This window comes from Nesoenas mayeri, assembly GCF_963082525.1.
Source record: "Nesoenas mayeri genome assembly, chromosome: 2".
NCBI classification, from domain to species: domain Eukaryota; kingdom Metazoa; phylum Chordata; class Aves; order Columbiformes; family Columbidae; genus Nesoenas; species Nesoenas mayeri.
In genome coordinates this window covers 109,792,975-109,819,765 of record NC_137543.1, presented here as the reverse complement: position 1 = coordinate 109,819,765, position 26,791 = coordinate 109,792,975, and the positions used below count along the sequence as shown (strand labels likewise).

The window sequence follows — 26,791 nt, the reverse complement described above, 5'->3', positions numbered from 1 at the left end:
TTTGGGAAGATTTTAATGGAGATATTAAGAGGACATCACCCTGCCAAGTCTTGTTCCAGTATATGAGGACAGACAAACAAACTAAAATGAATTGACAATACTAGGCAATACATATTTCCCTGCTGTTAGTTCAAGAAGTGGTTGAATCATCATTCTTGCAAAGTTACCCTTAGGTAATCACATGGCACAGAAGATTTTAGTTTGAAGTTTAAAAACTTAAGACTGGAGCTTAACAAAGTCATACTTTTCTGAAATCATGCTCTTACAGCACAAAATATTAGGCAAGCCTTGCTATATGAGTTTCTTCCAGTTTTTATGACACAGAAAGTTTCAGAACCATTCTTAGCTAAATTTACTACTTAGATTGAACACGTGTACCTGTACACTCATTACTATTACAAGAGAGAGTTTTGTATCCTTGCTGCAAATTCTAATTGCATGTCATAGTAGTTAACAGAAGACTAATCTCACACATTCACAAACACACAATTTAAAACAAAATCTGAAAGAGAAAATTGCCAGATTTCTGTCTTTGACAAATGTGAAACTGTACAAATGTCAGTACGTGTAACTGTAAATAAAACGGAGAAGAAAAAAACTCAAAATAAAGGTCACTGAAAGCTGAAATTCTCCTTCCTAGACATAATATAGTATATAAAGTTATTACTAGGCCTTACAGGACTTGCACAACTTTGCCCTTCCTACCTATCATCTCTAGTTGCTCATGACCTCTGCTATCACCAGTTCAACTTAGCTTTCCATATCTAAGGTGTTTATATAGCCCCCATTAGTGTAGCACTGGAGAAAAATCTCACAATCTTCTAATGTATTTATCGCTGTAAGACAGGGACAAGTTATTATCCCTGCTTTATACATAGACAAGCTAGGTAAAGCAAGGAGAAGGCAAGTTTTTAAAGTGCTTAGACTCTAGCATTAAGCTAAAGGGCTTGGAAACTCTTTGGAGAAAGTCCATATACACATATGAAACTGCCTTAATTTATGTCTCTCCGCTTCCCTCTTTTATTTAGTCCTCCTTAACAATTTTGAGGTTTTCCAGGCCATAACCATTTTCAAAAGTGACTACCACAGTGCCTAAAACTCAGTGAAAGTCAATGGAAGTTAACCTCTTAAAATCTTATGGACCAGATTTTTAAAGGTGTTTAAATACCTAGGCTCTAATGCTCCAACAATCTGTACTTAAGTCACTCCCCCTCAAATAGCTGAGATCTTGCCATGCCTACAAGAGCAGTGTTTCAACATCTGTAAAATTTGGGCTGTGCCCACTGGTGTTGTAAAAAGCATGAAGAAGCTGCAACTTGAACCCTCGATTCTTGAATTCTTCTTTGAGCCACCATCTTTTCTCACTGTTTACTTCATAAATTAATTCTGTTCACTGAAAAAACGTTGCAAATCTGGGAACTCATGCATTCCTCTGCCAAAAACCCTCTTAATACTAATTTCTGGATAGCCTACTGCTACTGACTGTCTCCAAAACTCTACTTTGAGATCAAGTGAAAAAAATGCACTTTTACACATTGAAAATTAGAGGATGCATACTAATTATTAGCTTATATATTCCCGATATATAAAGAGCTTCCAGTTTTACCTTGGATAACCCAGCTTCCTTCCTGGCTGAGCCTGCCTGGTCCAAGCTCTGTATCAGGAGTCTGAACTCTGCTGTAGTCCCAAGGGAGTGCCAGAAATCTTCGGTTCAATTCAGTTTTAAAAACAGATGAATAAAAGTTGAACATAAATAATTTTTTTTTTTTGTTCTCATTCATCTAATTTTACTTTTCCTCTAAATTCTTTAGCAGCATACTACAAATTATTTTTTTTCCCCCAACACGGATCAGTGCCACAGGTACAGACAGCAAGGCTGAGGTTGTAAGTACAGGACACAGAACAACGGGAGCACATTCAGTGAGCAAGAAGGTGCCTTCAGAGTGTGACAGAAAACCAAAAACCCCAACAACAACTAAATAAAAAAGACACAAACAAAAACCTCACCACCAAACACACCACGCTTGTGCTTCTGTTGAAATGATTGGCAATAGCAAAAGAAAAAGTTATTCCCAGTATCATCATAAAGATCCAAAGATTCATCTCAAAGTGAGCAAATGCCACAATCCTGAGCTGAGGCTAAGCAGATTCACAGACCTCAGGTAGATGTCAGTGCATCACTTACATTCTGTGCATATTAGAGTTTGCTTTATGGGTAGGAGAGGTTAAGATTTTCACTTTTTAGTATATTATAGAATGTCAGAAGTGGTATTCATGATGAGAAAAACACTAATGGGAGGCCAAATCCTCCTAAAGATGGGGCAATTCTGATAGTAAGTGTTAACAGGCAACAAAAACCCTGAAGCTCTTCCTCAGTACTTATCACAGTATTTTCAAATGTAAACGCACAGATTTTTACTGTGTAGCATTTCCATTAGATTCTTAACATAGGGAAGAAAAGATACTGTTCCCTCTAATTACAAAGTTAGGAAATGTAATAAGAAAAGGTCTCCCCGCTGTTCACACTGTCAGACAAAATGCCCTTCCACTTTTACCCAAATATGATGTTTTCACTCTCTGTCCTGAACTACTTTCCAAAATTGTAAGCTACGGAGCATAGCAAGTGTCGTGGATGCAAACCAGGCAAGACAAGAGTGCAGCCTATGTGAAAATGCATAACAATTGTACTTTGCTGTAAAAAAATTCAATGTCTGTAAAATATGACTGATACATTTTCCTAAGAAATGTTAAATTAAGACCTCACTTTATGCTTGCAGGGCTTGCAAATTTCAAGGTAAACCATTCTGTACACAAATCACAAATTAACAAAAATCGGCATTAAACGAGTAGGCAACAACAAAAGGAATATGGTTGCCTCTAAGATGAATGCTTCTAGAACACTGGTTCAAAACAATAATCAAAGTGCCTTCCTGCTAGCCTGTTGTGGATATCTCCTTCCCCAAAAAGGGTTTAAATATTTCCATTAATCCACTCTCTACAAAAGTCCACATCATTCCCAGCTTCTGGGGATGTTATGTCTGAAACACAGCTTGTTAGGACATGTAGCCCTGCAACTCAGTTTCTTTTTTTTAAAGAGAAACATAAAATACTAGTACAGTATGTTGTGTGCAAAGAGCCTTTATTAGAATAATCTCCCCCTAAAGATGCTTTAAAACTAACCCATCCGCTGACCCATGAAGGGTAAATGCTAAATTCTTACAGTCAAATATTCACTGTAACCCTTTGAAAAAGATGGATGAGCTGTGGCTCCTCTTTAAATTACTATGAGATGGATAAGTAGGTACTATCATCTGGAAGGTGATCACCATCACTAGAAGCATCACCTCCCAGCTGTTAAAGATGACTGAATTCTGACAAAGGAGTTTTGTTTACATAGCCATAAAACTGCTATAGCATCTCACTCTCTGTATGTATTTATAACACGGCTCTCATGAGGAGGTGAATTTCAGATGTTGTGAAGGCAGCAAGAGAGTAGACTTTTATTAAACCATCTGTTGTTTTATAAAGCAACATCAGCTAATAATTAATTTACAAACTGCCAAACCTTTAATCTTAAATCAGAAAAGAATTTATTAAAATGGTAACCACGCATGCTTTGCGGCATGAGGCTTTTTGAAGACCCACTGAAGGCTAAACACAGTGAGTTTCCTTAAGCTGAGCCACTGACAACCATTCTGTAGCATATGGTGTCAGGGCTTGGCCCCAGCAGCACGTGGCTGAACACCTGTAGGTATCAGGGAAGACCGGTGGGAATTTTGGTCTCGGGATCCAGCCCAGGGACTTAAACTCTATAAACTGAGAGTCCTCAAAACACTGGGAGTTTCATGTGAACCTGAAGGAGCTCAGAGAATCCTTAGCACATTGTAACTTTGCCATAGGTGCCATCAGTTTATAGAGTACAGAACCCACCAGAAGAGAGAACCACAGAGTCCAGTTCTACTGCTTTCATACTGAGTGGGGAGCTGGGGGCCAAAAGCTACCAGCTCTCAGAGTCAGAAGATCTTGGGAAAAACTGTTAACCTCTGGTTTCTTCTACCAGCTGATGTCTAGACAGAGACCAGATGCTGCCCTTGAATATGGCTGGAACCAAGAAACAAAGGTGTCAGCAAGGTCTTCCCTACTCTGTGGAAATAAAGATACAAAGAAACTCATCCCCTCCTCACCACTGCCATTGCCTTGTAAGCAGCTCTGAATAGTGCTGAACTACTTGATGGATTTTTACCAAGTCTGTGTGTTACAGCACATGCATTGTGCTGGTTTGGCCCATTACTGCATTCAGCCTTCCAGGCTGAGAACTGCGGGTGCTTCCTGGACCAACAACGCCACTAGACACGAAGGATCTTCCTCAGGCATGCGAGAAGTATCCCACAAAAAGCACATCTAAATAAAACCTACTCTCAGTCCTGAAGCTGGTCCAAGTCTGTCATTTTGGCAGGACTGGTACTGTGGAGTGCACTGTTCATACAACGCTTCCCCGTCTGCGTTGAATACTAAGTGGCTTCTGGAGTTTAACACCACCAAATTCCTAACTCCTGTTACCAATACTTCAACAGGCTGTCCTGATGCCATTGATCACACTGGCCTAGTGAGGTATCTTACATACTGAAAAACCTGAACACAATGCTGGTTTTGATTTTGAGGATGAGACAGATTTAAACCATACAACTACAGTACTTCAACCTTACAAGTTGACACCTTATTAGAAATATACACCAAATCATGTTTCTACTGTAGTACACAAAAAACTATCAACACCATTGATGACAGAGAATTGCCTTTAAAGGATGAGCGCATGTGGTCGTTAAGTGCTAGAACCAGAACGAAATCCATGGCTGTTTGATAAACTCATGACTGTTCCTAGAACATATCCCCAAAGCACTAAGTTCATACACAGCATAAGGAAATAAGTGATTGCAACCTACTGAGTCAGAGCAGCCAACTCCCAGACACACCACCTCTCAAGTCCTGCCCGCTCTCTGGGATGCTTGTGGTATCTCCCAGAGTTACACAAAGTGGTTTTAATTGGTTTAATTACAGAGCTGTCATGTAATACCAGGGGAATTGTTTGTAAAGTATGATAGAAATAATAAGAGTAATTAAATCCAATGTTAATTTAACATACGCAAGCAACAGGTGAAAACTTTTTTCTATATTCTTGATCTTTAAGGCCTATGTGTCTAACTATACAAAATAAAATTATACTGAATGATGTTCTGAAGCTTTATTTTTTTAAGCAAGCTTCAAAATTTAGAAATTGAATGTGCTCTAAATGGGAAAAGGATCACATTATTAAAATCTAAAACACTAGTGTAAGTCCAGAGTGACTTGGAATAAGGATAGTACCAAATAAATGCAAAAAAACCAACCAAACAAACAAACAAAAACCAAAACATAAACAAGAAGAATAAATTGTTTCAAAATTGTAAATATTGGTATTTCATAGCATAACCTCAGCTAGTAAGTTTATGGCTGCACTTTCAACCACAAGTCAGTTTTCCTTGTAATCTTCTGAGTACCTGGATTTGACCTCCAAGCTGCGTAACACACCTTTTTTTTTTTTTCTTAACATCGTAAACCTGGAGCACACTAAGTGCTTTACCCTTACCATCTCATTTTGTTCTCTCTTCCATATAACCCTTGGGTGTATAGGTTGTAATAACTCTGTTTCCACTCCTATTACGGTTAGTGCAGCTGTGGGAATCTAACAGTCAACATTCACGATATCAATAACTACTGCATTCTTAATCAGGAGGAACAAGCCAAAGGAGGTAACTAGCTAAGGAGATTAGAAGATAACTGTCTCCATCTTAGTAAATAAAGGCAACTTTTTTCTCTCATCACAAAGTCTGAGGAGTCATGTAAACATATGCACAAGGAAAAATAGTATGCTCTTCCTTAAAACATAAACATTTGAGTTTAAAGCTGACTTTTGGGCATGTCCTATGAGATCAAATTTAACTTCATGCCAGGAAAATATAATGATTTCCCTTATTCTTCTGTAAACATTTCATGAGAATTACAGTTTAATAAATTTCCCTCATCAGTTTATAGTTTATAGCACAGATCTTATTTATTCATGATTGATTAAAATGGGAGGTGTTTCAAAAGTAGTAAAAGGGAAACAGCTCCTAAAGATACATCACTGCTTTAGTCTACATTTCCCACAGTACGGCTCACCATGTCTATAATGTATTTTTTTACTCTCTAGTGTTTGCTCAGAGACTCTCAAACACAATATAAATTCCTCTGTCAAACCACACAATTATTTCTACTAATCCATTGAGAATGGCAGAAGCTGAAGCATTTGAACAGAGGCAACCCGGTACAATAATCGAACAGCTCATTCCAGCAGGTGCAGGAAGTGTTATGTAAATTCCAACTAACTCTTTCTTTATGCATGAGCACCTCACATTAATATTCCTCAGGCATAAAATTCATTCCTTTGACAGTCACCACTAACTCGCCACAGCCAGTTATCACCAGAGTAGTATCAACCCGCACGTGCTACAAATGGAACATGTTTTCCTAACTACTTTAGTTAAAAGGACAATAGCCATAAAAGATGACCTGGGTTTAATTCACAGGAGAAATAATCAGAAGTAGCAGTGTGGTATTTCACAGCCAAAACAAGCAGAAATCCTCAGAGAGTTGGTCCTGCATTTGAAAACTGTATATTAAAAACTTTCTTCCAAGATAAGCTTGAAGGGCCTTCCACAAAGACTCCAAAGACTAGGAGGACTCAAAGAGTATGAAGATGATCATTAAATTTTGGGAGCGAAAGTGGTTTTTCTATCCACAGTTCATTCTTATTTTAATTGAAAATAAGCATTAGCAAATTTTGCCAGAGTAAAAACCTGTTAATTACAGAACCGAGGAAGTCTTCAATTATACCTGTAAGACCTATTTGTTACACAAGGTCTTAATACAGACAGTGCAATCAGTGTTCACAGACTCATAAGGCTGAGGAAGGAGGGTCTGAGAAGGCAGCTTTCCTCACTGCTTGAGGTTGTGGGGGGAAAAAAAAACCCTTCCACACATCAAACTTCATAGAATCAATCAGTATGGAGAAGTTCACAGAGCATCTCCCCTTAAGTCTGGGCCACACATGAAAATAGCATGATCCTGTTGTGTATTGCAGAGTTACAAAGACACTTCAAAATTCAGTTCTGGATGCCAGTGAGAAAACAGTGGTGTCAGAGCCATGAGTGCACCAACAGGCCTTAATGTCCCCAATCTGATGAGTGGGGGCTTCCTCTTACATGTCCTACACGTGGGTCAGGGACTCCTGAGCATTTAACGCTTGCTTAAATTGCATTTCAGTTGTACCTGTGTCCAGTCCCATCTCTGGCCTGGATAATCCCTGGATCTACACTGTAGGCACCTTGTCTCCTGTGCCAAACTCTTGTTACATATGTCCTAGCTTGTCTCTAGTCCTGTCTTTGGCCTCATTTCCATTTGTTCCTGTCTGAGCTCTCCGGGTAAGCCTTGGAACTGATTTAAGATCCCACTGAACACCCACATCAGCAGGGGTCACCCTCCACTTTCTGTTCCCTAACAGCTAGCTTCCTAGCTTCCTGACAGGAGGACATACACTGAGGACAGTCCTGAGAAAGATCTCTGGTCCTCCCAAATCATTCTCACTTCCCTGTCTGCAGCAGAAGACTCCAGCAGGAAGCCTAAAACTCATCTCAATACTGTATTAAGAGTTGTACTCTACTGTTGTACTCCAACTCACCCTCCCAACATCATAGCCATCCCATGCCATTACTCCTTTACAAACGCGTCCCTTCGTCCATGTGGTTCCAAGTATGAGGCCATTCATCCACAGTAGAGGCTCTTCTCATCTAACAAACAACCCACAAGTTGGAAAGAACTTCTCATCGATATCTACACTGGACAGACCATCACCAGCAGAGTCACACCGTTGTCTGGGCTAACAAAAGGACTCATATTACCCACAAAGTCCAATATCGACGGTCTAAATTGCTGTCTTATTCTCCAAATACAACAAGTAAGAAAACTACATCTACTGCACTCAGTACTTCCCCCAAGCAGCCTCCACCATCCTAGACTCCAACGCAGCTCCTAAACACCAAGCTACTGTTGCAACATATGTTTTTTTTACCCCTTAGTTATGGGAAAGTGCAATTTGCACTGCCTGAGGCATACAAGTTAAATCCAAACTCAGAAATATGTGCTTTGAAAGGGGAAATTGAAGACGAATGAGAAAAAAAAATGTCCTGTGTTGAGCAGGATGCAACATAAAAGTCTATTTGTGAACAAATATCAAAGTGTCTACTGTTAAGACATTTTGCACAATTTTTAATTATCTAAACCTTAGTTTTTATTTCAGCTGTGAATGTAATGTACTGTATTAAACTTAACAGTAGCAAGAGCAAAGGTTTATTAGCTAGTTTACAAAATCTCACAAAACAGGTCAATAAAGAGTAGGGAATGTCAGCTAAAACTGTGACATACAGCAATACATGATTATAAAAAATAAATGGGTTTATGGGTTTTATATTACTGTGCTGCATTTGAGATAAAAACATAATCCCAAAGTAGAAGAGTCTTTCCTGCACTGCACCATGGGTAGATCTGACTTAAGTAGGCGTAACACATTCCCGCCCTGCCAAGATAGCATTTTACACACACTGAGTTTAGGTATAAACGACCTTAATGAGGTTAAGTAGAAATTAGCTCTTGTGTCATAAGAACACAGGGCAGACACACATAATCATTAATATAAATAAATATGCCTTCTAGCAACAGGAGCTAATTCTACCCTAATCTGGGTAGATGAGTGAACAGGAGAGAGGAGTATTCCCCCACAGGTTTTCATTGGAGTCCTCCCCAAGGAGAAAAGAATCACATCCTAAATAACAGCATGGCTTTAAAGGATGTAAATACTTCTTCATACAACTGCTGTGCTTTACTGGACACAGTCTCCAGATACACCAAATCCTTGTGTGGGTTCCATTCAGCTACCTTGCACCTCTTGTTCTCTTATCCCAGCATCTGAAAGTGCTGCTTGATGCCCACATCAGGGCCTGGTACCATGACCGCAAAGCTTCTCCTAGAGTTATTACTTATTGTCGCTTCTCCTAGAGTTATTACTTATTGTCGCCATCACACAGCCTGGAGTAGGAGTGTCCATGAACTGCGAGTAAGCAAACAGAGGCAAGTTTTATCAATTCATGTTACTGAGTTTGATTTTATTGCTTAAGATCTTATTTTAAAATTTTAAGCAACGCAGCATGGTATTGCTGTGACAATGAAGTTGAGATATATTGATGGTGTTTTTTGGTCTCTATTTTGTCTAAAATGCATGAGTATGATTTCAACTAAAATTACATTATAGGAAAATAAAGCATAGTAAACAAGGACAGTGCACATAAGCCACTATGCTTCTTGCAGCTAAAACACGCAACATTGCCAGCAGCTAATGCACATCACAGAAGTCTCCTCTCTGGAAAGTTGCAGTCCAGCAAAATGACCAGCAAAAAATCATTCCTAAATGACTATTGATTGTTACATTTATAAGTTGTATTTTCCAGCAGGAAGACACATTTATATACATTCTATCTGAATTCACTGTCATTTGTCACCTCTCATTAAACAAGCAGATTTGGCTCTTATCTGCACTTGCATGACAATTCTCTCTCAGAAAAGGCAGGGTGGACTAGAAAGATTGGAGAGTTATTTCAGAACTGGTTTAACAGCATGTGAATAAGAAAGGCCACTAAGCATGTTTCTGGTGTTGCAACAAATCTCCCTATATATTCTATGTATTTTACAACATGCTAAGTAGTTAAATAAAAATGTCTTTCTGAAAGACTGACAAATAAGCCAGTCTTTGCTCTTCTGCCTCTATTCACAGTCCTTTGCAATTAAAGGAATAAACAGAATGCTACTGAAAACCCCTTCTCCCTACAGCTGACCTGAGAAATACCGACATTCAAAATGCCACAAATTCCATTATCCCATTATTTTATAACAGCACCTTGGCTTCACTGCAGGTGAGAGCCAGGCATTCACCTGTCTCCCTCTAATTCATATTGGAACCAAAAAGACCTTCTGCTTAAAAATAAATAAATAAATAAATAAATAAATAAATAAAATAGTTGTAACTGTATTAAGGAGGTTTGCTTTCTTTTCTGACCAATTCTAGATGCTATTTCTTAAGCCTTTACTTCCTATAGATGGACCTTTTACAGCTGTACACAGTGTCACTTGTCTTTACTGAATTTTAACTGGCTTTACTGTAACATATTCTGAATCATTTAGGGGGAGAGGGTGCTTTCTGAAGTCACTTCTGGCTTGCATTACATACTTGAAACCTGTAGACTATCACATCAAAACACATCTAACATTGGCTGACCACCTCCAAAAAAAGCACCTTTTTCATCTTGATAAATTGTGATATATCTTTTTTTCACACACAAAAAAGTAGAGATGTAATATTTAATTCCAGTATTCACTGAAATAATTCACAATTTGCAAAGTACAAGTGAGAGAACAACCTTCAACATCTGCTACTGTATCGGATTAATATCAGCACATGGTTTTTCCTACATTCAGAGCTGTTAAGCTTCCTCAGCGAAACCAAACAGGTCTGTACCTGTGTTTTCTGGGGTGTATGACTTAAATTATGGTGTGTGAGTCTTTTAGGGACCAAAGGATGCAATGACAGGGATTTACACTGTTGCTTTTTTACTGTTTGCTACTGTGTGTTCTTCCTGCCTCTGAGAGAAGAGATGATGAGAATCTTTTTAGGGGAGAGTGAGATACACTTAAGAAATATGGTAATGATTTTTTAAATGCAAAAAAACCTTTATTTCATTGCTACAGGTTTCATTATTTATTTAAAGCTAGGTTCAATAATTTCAACAATTTTACTAGGCCTAAGCAACAGTTTCACTTCAAAAGAAACCCCACAAAAGCATTCATAAAACTGGAGAAGTGCAACTTTTTGTGCATGTGCTTGTCAGGGACTGTTACCTTGTGTTATCCAGTGTTTGTTTAGCAGAATCTTATCAATGATTTAATGAGCTCTTTGTTAGGCAGGAATTTTCTAACAGGAGATGCCACAGTTAGAGACACAGTTGAAAAACAGTTGAATGGTAACACAGAAAGGTTGAATTGTATCTTCAGAAGCACATTTATGCATGCTTATTCACTCGCACTTATCCATGAAAACAATGCACAGTTAACTCATGTAAACACCAACCCAGAAGCATACAGAATTACTCAAAGTGTCATTGTGTAAGAGCTTAAGTCGGTATTTTACGTAAGTGCATGCTCCTCCCAGCCCCTTTGTATATTAGTGCAGGCTCTGGGGGAGAGGTGCCTTCATGTACATTGAAAATGCACAACTAGTGTCAAATTTGCTACTCCAGCTTTTTCAGTTTGATTTTGAAATTAACAAAACAGCAGTTTTAAATATTTATGCTTTAGAAACTCTATACTCCTGCACACCAACCGCAGTCCTTCTCACAACTTAACGTGAACTTTCTGTCTATCACATGGTGCTCACTCTAAAGCGCCAGGTAATTCTTGCCAGAACAGCTTAGAGAGTGGTTCCAAAAGCAACTGGGTGTGCAGCACAGAGCAAATCAACAATTACTTTAGCAAAAGCTGCTACCTATCCCTGTTACTTGTAGAAGGACAGGCAAAAAGATAGAATACATCCATAATGCCTTAAACACAGCAGTTCCTCTATCTTCATTTATGTGAATGTGAATGCTTCCAATTGACTGCACGACAGCTACAGCTTAAATACTTTTTAAACAGAAAATTGTTGCCCAATGTGGGATGTTTGGTCTGTTCATTGGCACCGAGCACCTGCATCAGCTTCCCTGCATATATCCCTACAAGTTGCAGAGTTTAAGGTGTGGAAGCAGATAGAGAACAATTTACTGACCTTTATCAGTACTTGTTACTGGTGCTTGTTTTCTGCACATTCATGCCTGAGAAAAGGGACAACATCCCCAGACACAGGGAAAGAAGCCTCCTAGAGTGCCAAGGGAGGGACAGAGTAAGGAAGATACACAAAGTTAGGACAGATGTAAGCATAGCTAAATTTATAGTGAGGGCCCTGTAACTTTGCAGTCACTCTTCCCTCCACTCCCCATGCACTGCACTATTTCAGGACCTGCTCTTTAATTAATATAAATGCTGAGGAGCAACTTCACCAAGACAGTGATACACACATAGCAACTAGAGTTGATATGAGCCTATGCGCCTCTACTGAAAGAGATGATAACACAACAGGCCTGAGCTGGCCCACAGACCTGGTAAAAACTCAGCAAGTAAATCCTGTCCTATTAGAAACCAAATTCTGTTCAGAATACAAGCTTTGTAGAGAGACCACTTGCACTCTCCAGTGGTACTATGGGTCTTGTACAACTATATTCACGCTGCCTTTTGGTCATATTTCCCCTCAGCCTTTGCCTCTGCTTAATGTTTTGCCAATGAGCATCCTGCAAAGGAAGCATTTCCCTGTCTCTCTACTCAGTCTCAGAGGATACTGGTTTTCCAGTGGACAGTCTGAAGAGCACAAGTGGGTGCATAGAGAGTCACACTGATGTGGAAACAGCCGTAAGTTATCTGCCAGAATAATTCAGCAGAAAGGAGCCAAATTTCTGAATACAGATAGGCCTTATGAATAAAGTAGAAAAGTCTTTCCACTGAGAAAAAAATCCTGTTTATTCTGGACATAACAGTCCGGCAGTTTAAACATCTCCAGCTGTTTAAATGCACACTCACTTCTCCTTGTAAGTTGCCTAGAAATACTGCACGCTACTTTGATATATTATATACACAAAGGCATTTACATGTGTAGAAGAGCAAATTCCTTTGAGAAGTCACTCTGCACTGCAGCATAAATACCGTACCACTGAGGTGGAAGTTGTTAGCGTATCTTACCAGTAGGTCAGTCAGTGATTCCATCTGTCTTTTTGACAATTTGTTCACAGCTTCCCAATTCCCTTGCGGTCTCTTGTCTGGTGAAAATCCTTGGAACGCACCATGATTGCAGGTTAACTTTTCTTCAGTGTTGTGCAAAGGCAAGCCACAGAGCACAGTGTTTTGGGTTTTTTTTTTCCACAAGACCAAATACACATTCCTTCACAGTCCCTTCCTATCAGAGCTGATAAATTCCTGATTCAAAATTCAGAGCAGCTGCAGCCAGGTCCCTCAACAGTGGCTCTGTTTTAAGAGGGGTTAAACAGCCTCGCACCCCATTGCTTTCAATGGGAGATGAAGACACCTGGCCCTCCTCGTATTAAATGTTTCATGTACGGTTTGCATACTGGAGCTTGTTTTGAGCACAAAATACACTGATAGCACAATCCGGTCTTTTTTTGTTGTTGTTGCTTAAATCAAAGATGTCTGAAGTGAGGAAAACAGTTTTGCCTCATATCACCTTTCTGTGCCTCTCCCCATAGCTCCTCATATCCCTTGTTAGCAAAAAGAGCTGTGTATTGCCAAGACAAGAGGTGGCAAGATCCAGATGACATGAAAATAATATGTACCACAGAAGACATCCCTAGAGAAGTTTAATTCATAACATCCAACAGAAATGCCAAAAAAAGCTTGCTGAAGCACCAGTCTTATTTTCTTTCCTGAAAAGCTAGAACCCTGTACAAGCAAAGTGATTTCACATTTTAAATAGATGCAACATCTTCCTCAAGACTCAATTTTACTTAGGCAGTTCAAATCAGAAAGAGCTACATCCTGCCCTCACTCATCTTTGTGGGACCCACATTGAATTCGGTAAGACAGCAGATATGAAAACAAATACAACTTTTGCCCTACCCACTTCAGTGAGGATTTTGAGCACAGAATGCCTAGACAGGCAAGTAGTTTGATTACTTTAATTTCAGTTCTTGGTCCTCTACAGCACTGTTCTCCAACATGGGATGTGCAAGACAATCCACTGGGGTGCAGGAAGAGTTTTATTTTATATTACAATTAAATGTAAAGGTATTTTTAAAATTGTGTTTATTTCATCTTTATCTCATCCTTTTTTAGTATCTATTTTTTGTGTGCACTTTATGATGTACATATTACTACAGTAGTACGTATATGGAATATATACAAATATACATATATTTGGGGTGCACGCTCAAAAGCCGAATGGGTTCACAATCAGAAAAGTCTGGTGACCACTGCTCTACAAGTGGTGTTATGGTTTACTTGAGAACATTCTCACACCACATTATCTTACTAGGATTAATAAAATTGCTTTTCAAATGCTATCTCTAGTAATTAGTCCTTTCATCATTAACCTAAGCCATATGGAAAGAACTGCTTGCGTGGACACATCCCCTTACTTATGAATCTCCAAAACACAGAACAATTGCCCCTCAATTCACTGAAAAAGTTATGAATAGCACATATAATGCCATATTACAAATTTGCAGAATGAAAAGTGGAGGGGAGAGACTGGAACTATGTCCTCAGACAGCACACATTATCACAACTCTGGTTTGCAGAAGAACATGCTCCACAACAGCTGCCCATATAAAACTGATTGAGATACAAATATGGTTAAAACAACCCATGTGTCAAATCAAAGATCTCGTGTGACATAATTTAAATATCATCTCTAGGTAACCCTATTGGTGTGGTAGTATTTTAGTCTGTCCTTAGGTATGCCTACATAAGCTGTTGAAAGTATTCCCTTTATATCAATATTATGCTGAATTCAGCCTCTTGAGTCCTTACCTAAACAAAACTTCTGAGGATGGAATCACCAGTGAGTGAAAACCTAATGAGCCCAAGTGGGCCAAGATTTTACCTCTGGAGCTCTTGACATTCCCACTCTCAAAGGCGAAAGGGGAGGTGAATGCATTTTAAGCTTATATTAAAACAATGCCTTTTAGAATAGCTCAGTGTTCGAAATATTTGAAAAATAATAGAGTGTGTGGTTTTTTAAGCAAACTCCTTTTTTCTTAAAAAAAAATGTTTTTAATGCTCCAACAGTGTATTACTAAATAAACTGACAAAACATCTCAGAACTAACATAAATGTGCAATTTTAATGCCTTCTAATCACACAAATCAGCACAAGATTTTTGTACTTGTGCATGACCTTCTTCAAATTATCTCTCCATTTTGGCTGAATCAGAATGAGTGTGGGCTATTTGATAAAAAACACTAAGTGTGTGAAATGAGGGGCCCTCATCGCTTCTGCCAGACTCCTCTTGACAGAATGATGATAGAAGCATCACATCCCTGGGAGAGTAAATGCAAACTGACAAGAGATGAGCCTTTAGATGTTGAATATAATCTTGAATTGTGCTTGAAGTGTCTTATTATCTTGTCTTTTGATGTCTGAAGGGGTGGCTCATTGTTAGAAAAAGGAAAGCCCTTGCACATCTTTGCCATCTTTAAAAATTGTTTGGCCTTTAACAACTGCTTTTCCAACTAATGTCCATTTCTCCTGACAATAAATATGGCAGGTCGTCAGCAAGTGACAAACAATTTACTTTACATGCCAAGCTTTTATGGTTCTTGAGAGCTCATGTGGAAGCATATTTTAAAAAGCAGTAGGAAATTAGCACCATTACAAATGTTAAGATGGCTGTGTGTGTGTAGTTCACTGTGTGGTTATTCATTACCTCTACATTTCTGTTTTAAAGTCCTGTCTTTCCTGCATTCAGACTGCTGTTAAAGTTCTTTCTTTATCATTGACTAAAAATAGTCAATGAAAAATAAAAGAGCAAGAAGCAATTTCCTTCTGCTCTAAAAAAAGCACTATTATAGATACAGTGCATGGGTAATGCATAAAATCATATTTATTAATCATAACAAATCAATAGCAGTAGTGGTATGGCACAGTCTACCTGTATTGCAGACCCTCACAATCACATCACTGTTTTTTCCACCTTCAACCAGCTCGACTTTTTTTTTTCTTCAAACTTAAAAGTTTAATGACAAATCAGATCAATATGATTCCTTAGCAACTAAATCACAGGCGCACTAGTTTTTCCTGTCACAGCACCAGTTTTGCGAAAGCAGTCAAGTTATTTTTTCAGGTCTCCGTCACTCTGAGAATCCATAAGAATTCTCAAATGGATCATAAACTGTTACAGGGTTCAGGTTATTGTATCATTATAAAAACGTATTGATACAGTACAGATGACAAGACATGCAGCTCTTGTGCTAGTCTATTACAACCATCTGAATACCATAAGAAATATCAGATATAAACAAAATAAAACAGTCAGCAGTAAGCTGTCTTTTAGGGAACCTCATTTTTTTGGTTTGAAATACACCAGTTATACGAACCCACAGAAAAGAGAATACAAAACCAGAAAAAGGAGTTATTAAAAATAAATAACCAAAAACCTTACCAGAGCCTAGAGGTTGATTTTTTTTTTTTTAATAATTTCAAGGGACTGATTCTGCTCCTTCAGGTAAGTATGAATGTTTTGTTCCTCAGTTTTCAGACAGATATAAAAGCAACCACCCTCCCTCCATCTCCCTCCCACTCCCAGCCCCAAGGGCCCTACTGCTGCTCTAGGAGGATGCACGGTGTTGTAACACGCCAAAAGTGCACCAGCCTTTACACCAGACAGGGGTCTGCTGCCGCATGCAAGCTTGAAATATGGGAAGTGCTATTCAAAACACGCCAGCCATCATTTCACACAAATGAGATAACGGCACTGTGAGAAAGGCTCAGCCCCCAAACTCAATCCCTTTGAGGTTCAGGGTCACGAGCCGGAGTCCTGCAAATCCGAAGTTGCTCATTGACTGGGACATCTCATCTGAGTAAACCTTTGCATCATCTGGTCCCTCTTTTATTCATTGCCTCATAAAAGCAGAGAGAGGTGTGGGGGCTGGGGGAGAGTGAGCAGGGCCAGATGATTGAAAGATTTTTTTTTTTATTATTTTTTTTTTTTTTATCAGCAACTGTTATGAGAAGGTTCACTGTGCTGTATCCACATAGTTAAAATAAGGAGACTCTGAAAGCAATGCATCAAATCCCAGCAACAGAGCCACACAAGAGTTTCCTTCACACTCTTCATACCAGGGGAAAAAAAAAAATCACAACTTAAATGACTTATGCAGATGCTTTGCTTGCTAGGTATTATCATTACATTTATTGTGCTTACGAGATTAAAGTATATTCAATTAGTAGGGAAAAAAAAATTAAAATATTGTCATTTTCTGCTTTCTTCTGATTGTAAATTACATTTTTCCTTTGGAGAGATTTGTGACTTGCAATCCCAAATATTTACGATTTCAGGCAAGGAAGCATAAGAAAGGAGGAGAAATATCAAGCCTGTACATTTACAATCACCTTTGAGCTCATATATCTGTCTAATTTCCTTCCTCCATCCTAATCACTAGCCATGTTTCAGTATTTGTTTCAGTACTAACTACTATTTAAGGTCCTTATATACTTTTGAATGACTAATTTTGCTAATCTGCTCTACCTGTCCCATATGCATGCCTCTAAAAACTTCTCCACCTTTATGGAAGCTTTATGTAGCTTCCGACACAAACACATCACACCTCTGGCCACAGTAGGTCCGATGCTGATTCTGCCACAGCTTCTGCCTGTGTCCCCATGGCAAAACAGCACAGGAGTCGAGGAGCCTTTGCGATACATACATACACCTGCACGGCGTAACAGAACCGCACAGTAACCTGGGACTGGCTCAACAATTCATCTTTTGTTAAACATGAAGGCAGCATAATTATGGAGTGGTTGCTCTGTCCTGTCAGCACATTTGCATAGCTGATCTTAGCTCCAAAACATGACCATGTTACAGAGGTGGAGGCCACGGACTGGCATGCAACTATTGATAGGTCAAATACCCCCCCTCAAAATATTTGGTCTTCCTGCATATGTGATGGACGGTCACCTGTGACCTGTCAGAATCTGGCCTCATGTTTATTCAAATCGCTGAGCAAACATGACATGTCTAAACCATGTGAATAAATCCTAATTGTATGCAAAAGAAAATACAAAAACTGCCCCATATTGTATTTGCTCAAGAGATTAGACTGAATTCAAATGATCTTTCCTCCTCTCCAGTTAATACTGTGCTATCTCAAGAAATAATTACACATACTTAATGGTACAATATATTAAAGTATGCCTTAAGGTATATTTACTGAAAAGTAATTCTGCCTTCTTGATTAAACACAGGTTTTAGATCATCCTCTTCAAAGGGCAAACCCCTCCAAATGCTGAGCTTCAAACAAAGCATGGAAACCTAAAGCAGACCTCGACAGCACGGAGGCAAAACGCACTCGAGCAGACCTGAGCAACATCTGCCCGTGCACAGCTGTATATTCTTCCAGCTGTGCAATTGCACCAAGGAGCATGAGGAAGGGAAGCGGCTCCAAACCGGGCTGTAAGGAAGGAAACGGGCAGAAAGGAAAGGCGGCACTTTTGTTTTTACTGACCTTCCCCTTCACACACCTCTGTGTTTGCAGTGAAAATGCCAGGCCAGGCTGTGTGTCCAGTGTGGGCTGTGAGAGGACTTGCTTTATCTTCTGCTGGAAGGCAACTGACTGCCTGTTCTTCTTTATTCAACAATTTAAACCCAAGATTTTTAAAAGCAGGACTATGTCAGCTGGGAAACTGAGCTAGAAAATGAAAATGGCTTAATAGAGTCTCTAATGGTCATCAAACCATACAATCTCCATCTGAACTGAAAAGCACAAAGATGTTTTTAAAAGCCAGTATTAATGCACTTCTGTAAACTCCACGCTAGTTTGTAAAGAAGTAATCTAATGATAGATTGCTGTAGCGAATACTGTTCTTAATATAGGAGAATCTTTCTTTCTCATTTGTGCAACATTCAAATCTTAATCGTAACAAGAAACTGTTTTAGGACTCTTAGTTTTATTGCGTTAAAATAATTTACATTATATTCCCGTCACGCTGGCTGATAATTTATATATACATAAATATATATGTATTTAACTTATATAATCACTTTCAAGTAGCATGATTGCTTTGTTTTCTAAAACGTAACATTCTTCTTAAGACAACTTCAAGCTATTAAGGAATTAAAATGATGGTTTACCTTTCTGAAAAGAAAGGACATCTGATAAGACCAAAAACCAAACCAAACAACCAAACAAAAAAACACTCACAGAAAAAAAAAACCACACCCCCCCAAAAAAACACCCCCACCACCAAAACAAAAAAACCCTCCCATTCTCCCACCGACACTTTCTGCATATTCTAAAATAATAGAAATCCAAACTATTTTTAGGAATAGACAAGCAGTAGTTTAGTGTTAAACAAACACATTCTAGAGTGGCAGGGGTATGCATTGTGCATCAATTCGGCAGATGTAGATGTCCCTGGAATATCTAGAGAATGAACGCAATTTCAGTCTCTCTGAAAACAGCAGGTTTTATTTAGCCAGCCAGGATGAGATACTATTCTTCTCTAGATGACCTCTGCTTTCAAAGTAAAAGGGCTTAGTCCTGCATCCAAGAGCATCAAAGCAGTATCACAATATAAAGGAGGACATGTCACAATACAAATCTTCCTTTGTTTCATACTGATATTGATTTTGATTTTTATACATTGGAAAAAAGAGAAAAATGAGACTTTACGCTAACAAATATCAAACCCTTTCCATGACAAAATAATATTCCTGTTGAAACACACAAATTATGACACATTTAATTTAATTCTACTTTTGCCCCTGTTCAGCATTAATTTTCTAATTTAGTTGTCTTTTTAATGTAACTTCTATCACTGAGCTCATCATAAATTATTTTATATCTAGCAAAATAATGTTATTTTGGTAGTACTAATGGTAGTACTAGTAGTAATCATAAGTAGTCGGAAAATGAACCGCTAATGGAAGAAACATTAATATACTGAATACACAATTAAATCAAAGTATAAAAAGCCATAAAGCTGATACTCCCATCCTCTGACCATCTCTCCCCCAAAAAAGGGACCACAGATGATGGACACAACAGAAGAAACAGTTTAGCAAGGAAAAGGAATTAAAACAAAAAAACTCACAAATGTCAGAAAGAACAAAACCTAGGAAGACAACACAACAAGTAAAACCAAGCACTACAGAGGATATTAAAGAGAAAAATGATCCACAGGAGAATGGCAACTGTTACTATGAGCTTCCTACAGCTACCTCTGCCTTTGGATATTTTTAAAAAATTTATTAACCTGACAGCAGGAAACTTTATACAGATTGCCCCCTGACAGGGTGCCAGCTTGGTATAAGCACTCGCTGTCTCTTTGTTTAGCATAAGGAAATCAAGAGAGGTGTTAAGTGGTGCCATGTGCACACTTGGGCAAATCCAGCTTCGCGTCCATCTGCCTCACCTGCACATTTCCACAGAGAACTTGCCTAATCATGTGAAGTCCAACAGAAACATCCAATCCTCCTTCCTTCTCTTTTCTGTGTTTGCTTCCTTTTTAATGTGCAAGTGTCTGATCTATTATTAATCTCAAAACACAAACCGGCAAGGATCTCAATCAAAGAAAGTAACAGTTCTTTCACAAATTACCTGTTTACTGTCTAGTAGCTGGCAAGTCCCCTTTGAAACAGCCAGCCACTTAAGTTTGTTGTTATTTTTATAACTTCAAAAACAGAGAGAAGAAAGATTAACTAATTAAAAACAAACTATTTGTCATTCAGTCAATACCAATTACCTACTAGGATTTTATTCTCTTTTTCTTCCCTCTCTAATGTTAGTTATTCTGTATATAAATACAGAAAAATCAGGCTTCAAGCCTCATTTCAGCAACATATAACGTACACTTAGCTCAAGAAAAAATTAGCAAAGTAGTAATTTGACAACAAACAGAATTGTCTCAAAAAAAAAAAATAAACAACACAATTAACTTTCTCTGTACCCAAATCAGCTTGTGTCGTTTGTTTGCTTTTTTGAAGTAGGCTGTCTTTGTCACAATTCAGGCACATCAGTAAGAGATTTATTTCCATACAAGCAAGGGAATTTAAGTGGGGCTGCAATATATGCCTTTCACCAGCCCAACAGTGCTTTCACTGAGGCTGAAGGAGTTAAGACTCCAGTCTCTTCAGAGTTAGAATATACCTGCCAGCACCAGAACTACCACTGCCTGAGCTCCCTGCAATACCGAGGCACAGCAGGAACGCTGAGCTAAGGATGGGTTTTTTTTTTCTCTTACCATTGCATAATCCTTTCTGTTTAAACGCTCATAACATCTTCTAGGCTTTAATGGGTATTCACTCTCCATTCAAAAGTGCATCCCTCTCTGACTTCAGTTACAACTGCAAGTGATCAGACAACATTATTCAGAGTAAAGCTTAACTGTTTGCAAACACCTATTTTAAAATGCAGATGTCAAATACATCCTTCAAAAATAACCTTCAAAAACACAGCCATATTTTCAGACTCTTTGAAAATGTATTCGTTAATTGAGAAAGAAACCACTACATTTTAGAAAATATATTTACAAGCCTATATAACGACCTGGTTCTGTAAACATGCCATCTATTCCTCATTGACAGAGTCTTTGTAATGACTATAAACCACAGATTACTTGCTTTAATAAAGATACCACACATTCAAGTATGACCAGGACCGGTCCTATGGCCCTTATGGATGGCAAGGATACCGATAGTGTCTCAAAACAAAGCACCCACAATGTAGATATTACTGAACACAATTAGGTGAGGAGACAGGAATATATAAAGGTTTAAATGTTTGCTGTATCTAAAAGAAGGCTCTGATTTTAATATTGAGATGATTTGGGCCTTGAACTTCCCCAACACAACAGAAACATTCACTATATCTCTAAAATGCAGCAAGAGCAAACAACACACACTGCTACCTTTCACTAAAATTACCAAACCTTATCAAAGTGTTCCTAAAGAACCAAAACAGTGAGAATCATCCTTAAATACACCAATAAAAGGAAAGCTCTTAGACTGAATGCCTTTTTTGTCCCCCACAGGCTATATATGCTGTTAATGACAATAACGTGAGCTTCCTCACAGCAACCTGGCAATGACCTCTGCACTGACCTGCGGAGACCACTGTCTCAAGAGGTAAAAGACAATTTAGTCCTTTATCCTTTGTAACTGAAATTACTTCAGTGCCATAAATTCTAATCAAGGCAACTCCATTTTTTTTTTTTTTTTAAAAAAGGATAACAAATGTTTTCTTAAAGAGCAATACAAGGTATCTACTAGCAAAACACAAGCAGCGACACAACATCCCTGTTCAGCTACAGCATCTACATGTATGCTTATAGAAAAGATGCATGCAGTGCTGAAACTTGGGTAACAATATGGGAAAGGAAAACAAAACACCAAAGCCAATGCAGCGGTTTGAAAGTAAACCCTTGTTTATAGAAATGTGTGCAGATTCATTTATCTCACATACCCCCAATCTGTATTTCAAGCATACATAGCATTACGGAAAAAAGGCAAAAAAAATGGTAGTGAACCAAATGAAACCACAGTCTTCAGATCCAGCACAGGAAACTTAAGATTTAATTTTACTGGAGCAGAACTTTGTGAACAGACAAAAAAAAAAAAATAAATAAATGCAGTCTCTTTTTTGCTGTCCTGCAATTATTAAATAGGAAACACTTGTGCTCCACAATTATAGGCTTGGCCTTGCACTCACTATATAGGTACAGCTTTATTTCTATAAGTTTGATGTGCAGAACTACAGACTCCATCTTAAAGAGCAACTTTTTATAACACAATAAAATTACCTTAATATGCAAGTGCACACCTGGCTTTCTTTTTACGATCATCTAATTATGTCACAAATTACCTTCAATCAAGAACAAATTAAGGACTGGATCTAGCCCTAGGAAAGCAAGCCGCAGTCCACAACATCTTCTAGTGCTCAGGCTAGCCACTTCTTTCCTGGGTTTTTTACTGTACAGATAATTTTATGCACAATACACATCCCTGGTATCTATACCAACTTCTGAATCTCAGCAGCTATAGTATTACATAGTAAGAAAAAAAACCCTCTCATGTTTAGCTAAGATTTTTTCAGGCCAATACTCCATAACTTATTCCAAACTTGTTTAAAGACACTGTATAAAATGGGAACTAGCATTAATTAACTAAGGATCAAATCCCAATGCATCTACTCAAGTGAAGCTACTACTTAGCATTAACAAAACTTTCCCTAGTAAGAGCCAGGGCATTTGGCCTGGGTTACTGTTTTGAAGCATACTGCAGAGCAAGGCAAGTGGATCTGAAAATGACACCGCCAGGAATGTCAGCGGCCAGACTCAGTTTCTCAATCACATCGTATGATTAAAATAGGAGATACTGCTTCACAGATATTTTAAAGAGTAAACAATATGCTACAAGATGTCTCACAAAGCAACTTCGCCTCATACTGCTCAGCAAAACTGGGATTTCTGTAACTGAAACACAGTAGCTGTGCTAACTCCACACTTCAAAACTGTACTGCTGAGCTAACGTGTTTCAGAATAGAGTCTCTTTAACAACATTTTGCACTTCAGAAAGTGTTTCTCACCATGTTTTCAACTCCCTCCTTGTTGCACATGGTTTCAGTACCAAGTCTTTTGCACGCAGGTATGCAGTTTCCAAAAAGTCCACTAGTATAAATACACAAGTGGAGGATTACAGATGCAAACCCTCAGACTACAGGACAGCCTTTTCTTCACAAAAACCACAAAAAAAACCCAACCACCAGCACCACGAGAAAGCAAGCACACAAACAAGCAGACACAAGCCCTCTAAATCAGAGCTGCTCCCGTTATCGCTCACAGGTACCAACTGCACCGCAGTGACAAAGTACATCACCTGCACGCCACTTTCAGGTGGGAGCTATTTCAGATCATCAGAAACTTAGTCCAGCTCATGCTGCTATTTCTGAGACCCAAGCTGCTGCAGCATTCACCTGCTCTGTCACTGATAGCAAAGCAGCCATAAGAGAAACAAAAGTTTACTGCATATCTTCCTAACTCCAAAATAAGTATAATTAATGGTGCTCCTGCCCTTTCCTCACGTGCAGCAGGGACTGTTGTTTAAGAGTTGCCATTTTTATGATTAATTGTGCTGATACCAAAACAAAAAAATAAATACCCAGTGTTTCTAAGGTATTCAGTGAAATACCACAAGGAAGTTTGAGGAAAAGGAGAAGGATTTTTAGGAAAATGTACAGGTAAGCAATACAAGTCCTTGCAGAAATAAGCCTGTCCATCAAAAGAAGCTAAGCAGAACATGTCCGGCAAGAAAGAAGAAAGCTTTTCACATCTAATCATTCAACTCTCTTCATCTATATGAAAATAAGTCTTGTGAAATATTGCTAACATCAACAAAACACTCAAATGCTGGTCATTCATTCCAACTAAATCAGTACATGATTTTCACAAATTTTTCCAAAAAATGGGAAAGCAGCAGTGTAGAAAAACTTTGTTCTCTATGGACCTGTCTCCTCCCCTTGACTTTCTAAAATGCTCCTCCCTCTCCTGCTTAACAGATTCTGGGCAAATTTTCACACAGCATATATTAAATGTTATATTGTAAAAAGAAAGTTTTCTCTGATCACATGAAAGATAATTGGAGGAGAAAACTGACAATCTCTATACCATCACATGTCAAAAAAAGTTCACAAATAATGTAATTTCAGAGACTGCAAATAAAGGCCCAAAGTATGCATTCCTAACACGCTATTCATAACATTAAACAAAGAGAAACAGCTATAGAATAACGCTCCATGTTTATGTATCAAGGCTTTAAACAAAACTACACTTATGTTCACTGCGAATCTATCTTAAGGGATGCATCCATGACAAAGGCTAATCATCTTTATTTTAAATATTTTTTCTTAGTTTGATACTGAAATGTACTGAAATTGTCTTTTATGTTCTCAAAGTTACTAAAATTAACTGAAAAGGGCAGCTGCTAAAAGATCCTCGGCATCTGTCACGATTGTAATAGAACCTCAAAAAACGGTATGTAAGTTCATACGGAGGCAGTTGAACTATTTCACCTACTTTCGTTTACTTGGGAACATCTTTTTACCAGTATGAGAATCAGGCTGGCAAACACCTTCACTCCCCAACAGAAACAGCACAATATATTAATTTGTAGCTTTTTCATTAGTGCTTTTAGGGCCATAAATTATATTTGCAGTTCAGAAGGAGACACAGTATTGTTGCACATCATTTTGATATCCCATACGGCAACTCTAATGAAAGTGTCTGTGAATATTTCACTATCACTACAGAGCATCCAAATGACAATGGCTCAAAAAATATCCTGCCTTTTATTGCATTTATGATCTAAAACCAGACATTTCAGTACCCACAAATTAAAAGTCTGGGGTTTGTTTTGTACATGCCTTGCTATATTTAATAGATACATCCTAAACATTTGAGCAAATAAAATATATAAACAGAGCTGAAGAGATTTATACTACTCTAGACAACTAACAGCCCTCTGAATTATAGACATTACAATAACTATTTTCTGGATGAAATGGGCTAAAACAATTATTATATGCTTTTTGAACATTCAAACTGCTAATGGAAATTATGCTTTCCATGGAAACAAAGATCACTAAAGGGATGCTTAAAAATGGATGTGATATTCAGTAATGGTCATTACTGTAATCCAGAAATTAAATTTTAGGATTTTTAAATTGTTATTATTTTCCCATATCTGTAGTGAAATTGTTTAGTAAAACATTTTGTGCTGTATCTTCTAGTCAGGAGTAAACAATATTTTTAAATAAAATTGCATGTATTCTTTTGTTTAAAAAAAAAAAGCTTGCAGCCCTTACTGTAGCTAGAATACTGAAATCTGAACACTACTACAGATTTCCTTGCAGATTACGAAATCAAAACTTGAATCTTAGAAAATGGGCTCTCACCTTCTCTCCCTTAGAGGTTCATTCCCTTTAAACAAGATCTTTTTCCCCTCAACTTCTACCTTTGCAATCATGTAAAATAAGGAAATGCTCCATTTCTATTACGATTTGTCTCAAGTCGCAAATGGAGATAATTAAAAGGAACTCCTTCAGGAAAGCAATCCCTCTAAACCCAAAATATCACTATGTACCGTATAGCGCTGCTCCAGCTCAAACATCTATCAACATCTATCACTCAAGCGCGCGCCTCAACAACTCTGCTCCCTTTTCTGATTAGAGATCAGAGTTGCTTGAGTTGGTTTACAGGGTGTCATCCGTTTGAATGACAGATGTCTGTGTTGGAGTGTCACTCTTGCTGCTTTTGTTTTGATTGTAAAAAGTTACACTTATCTGCCACAACTTAGACTATTTACAAATAAATAAAAATTCAAAATATAATTTCTCTTTGCACAGGCTTTAAAAGGAATATTTCATTTCTAATTTAAATTCCAAAATCACTAGCTCCATGTGCAGTACCCTTGGTAGCCTTTGTTTATTCAGTACAGAATGTTTTCTATGGGAATGTTTCACCTCCCTTCAGCCAGCTTTACCATATGAAATGATAACTTTATAGTTTAATCCTGCCTTAGAAAAAAGTGGTAGCATGAGACACATCAACATCTGACACGATAAATGTTAATGAACTACTCCGAGAAAACAATGCCCTCTATTTTCTTACATTAGAGACCACGAATCAAAAGAAAACATAAAACATCTGCAACTTGCATGAAATAACTTCATTGTTGACAAAAGTTTTCAGGACTGACACTGTCGTTCAGGTAGCAAGTTGCAATGGGAGCAGAGGGCTCTACGCACGCTCCAAGCTACTCCTTCGTACTTACAAGAAAATTGAGCGAACACAAAAA

The 26,791-nt window shown here is 38.2% G+C and overlaps 1 protein-coding gene across 1 annotated transcript in view; it reads right to left on the bottom strand.

The window, feature by feature from the left end:
• The window catches only part of POU6F2 (POU class 6 homeobox 2), a gene marked incomplete at its 3' end in the record, with an annotated part of 307,595 nt that overhangs the window by 223,298 nt on the left and 57,506 nt on the right, over positions 1-26,791 (bottom strand). The window lies entirely within an intron of this gene.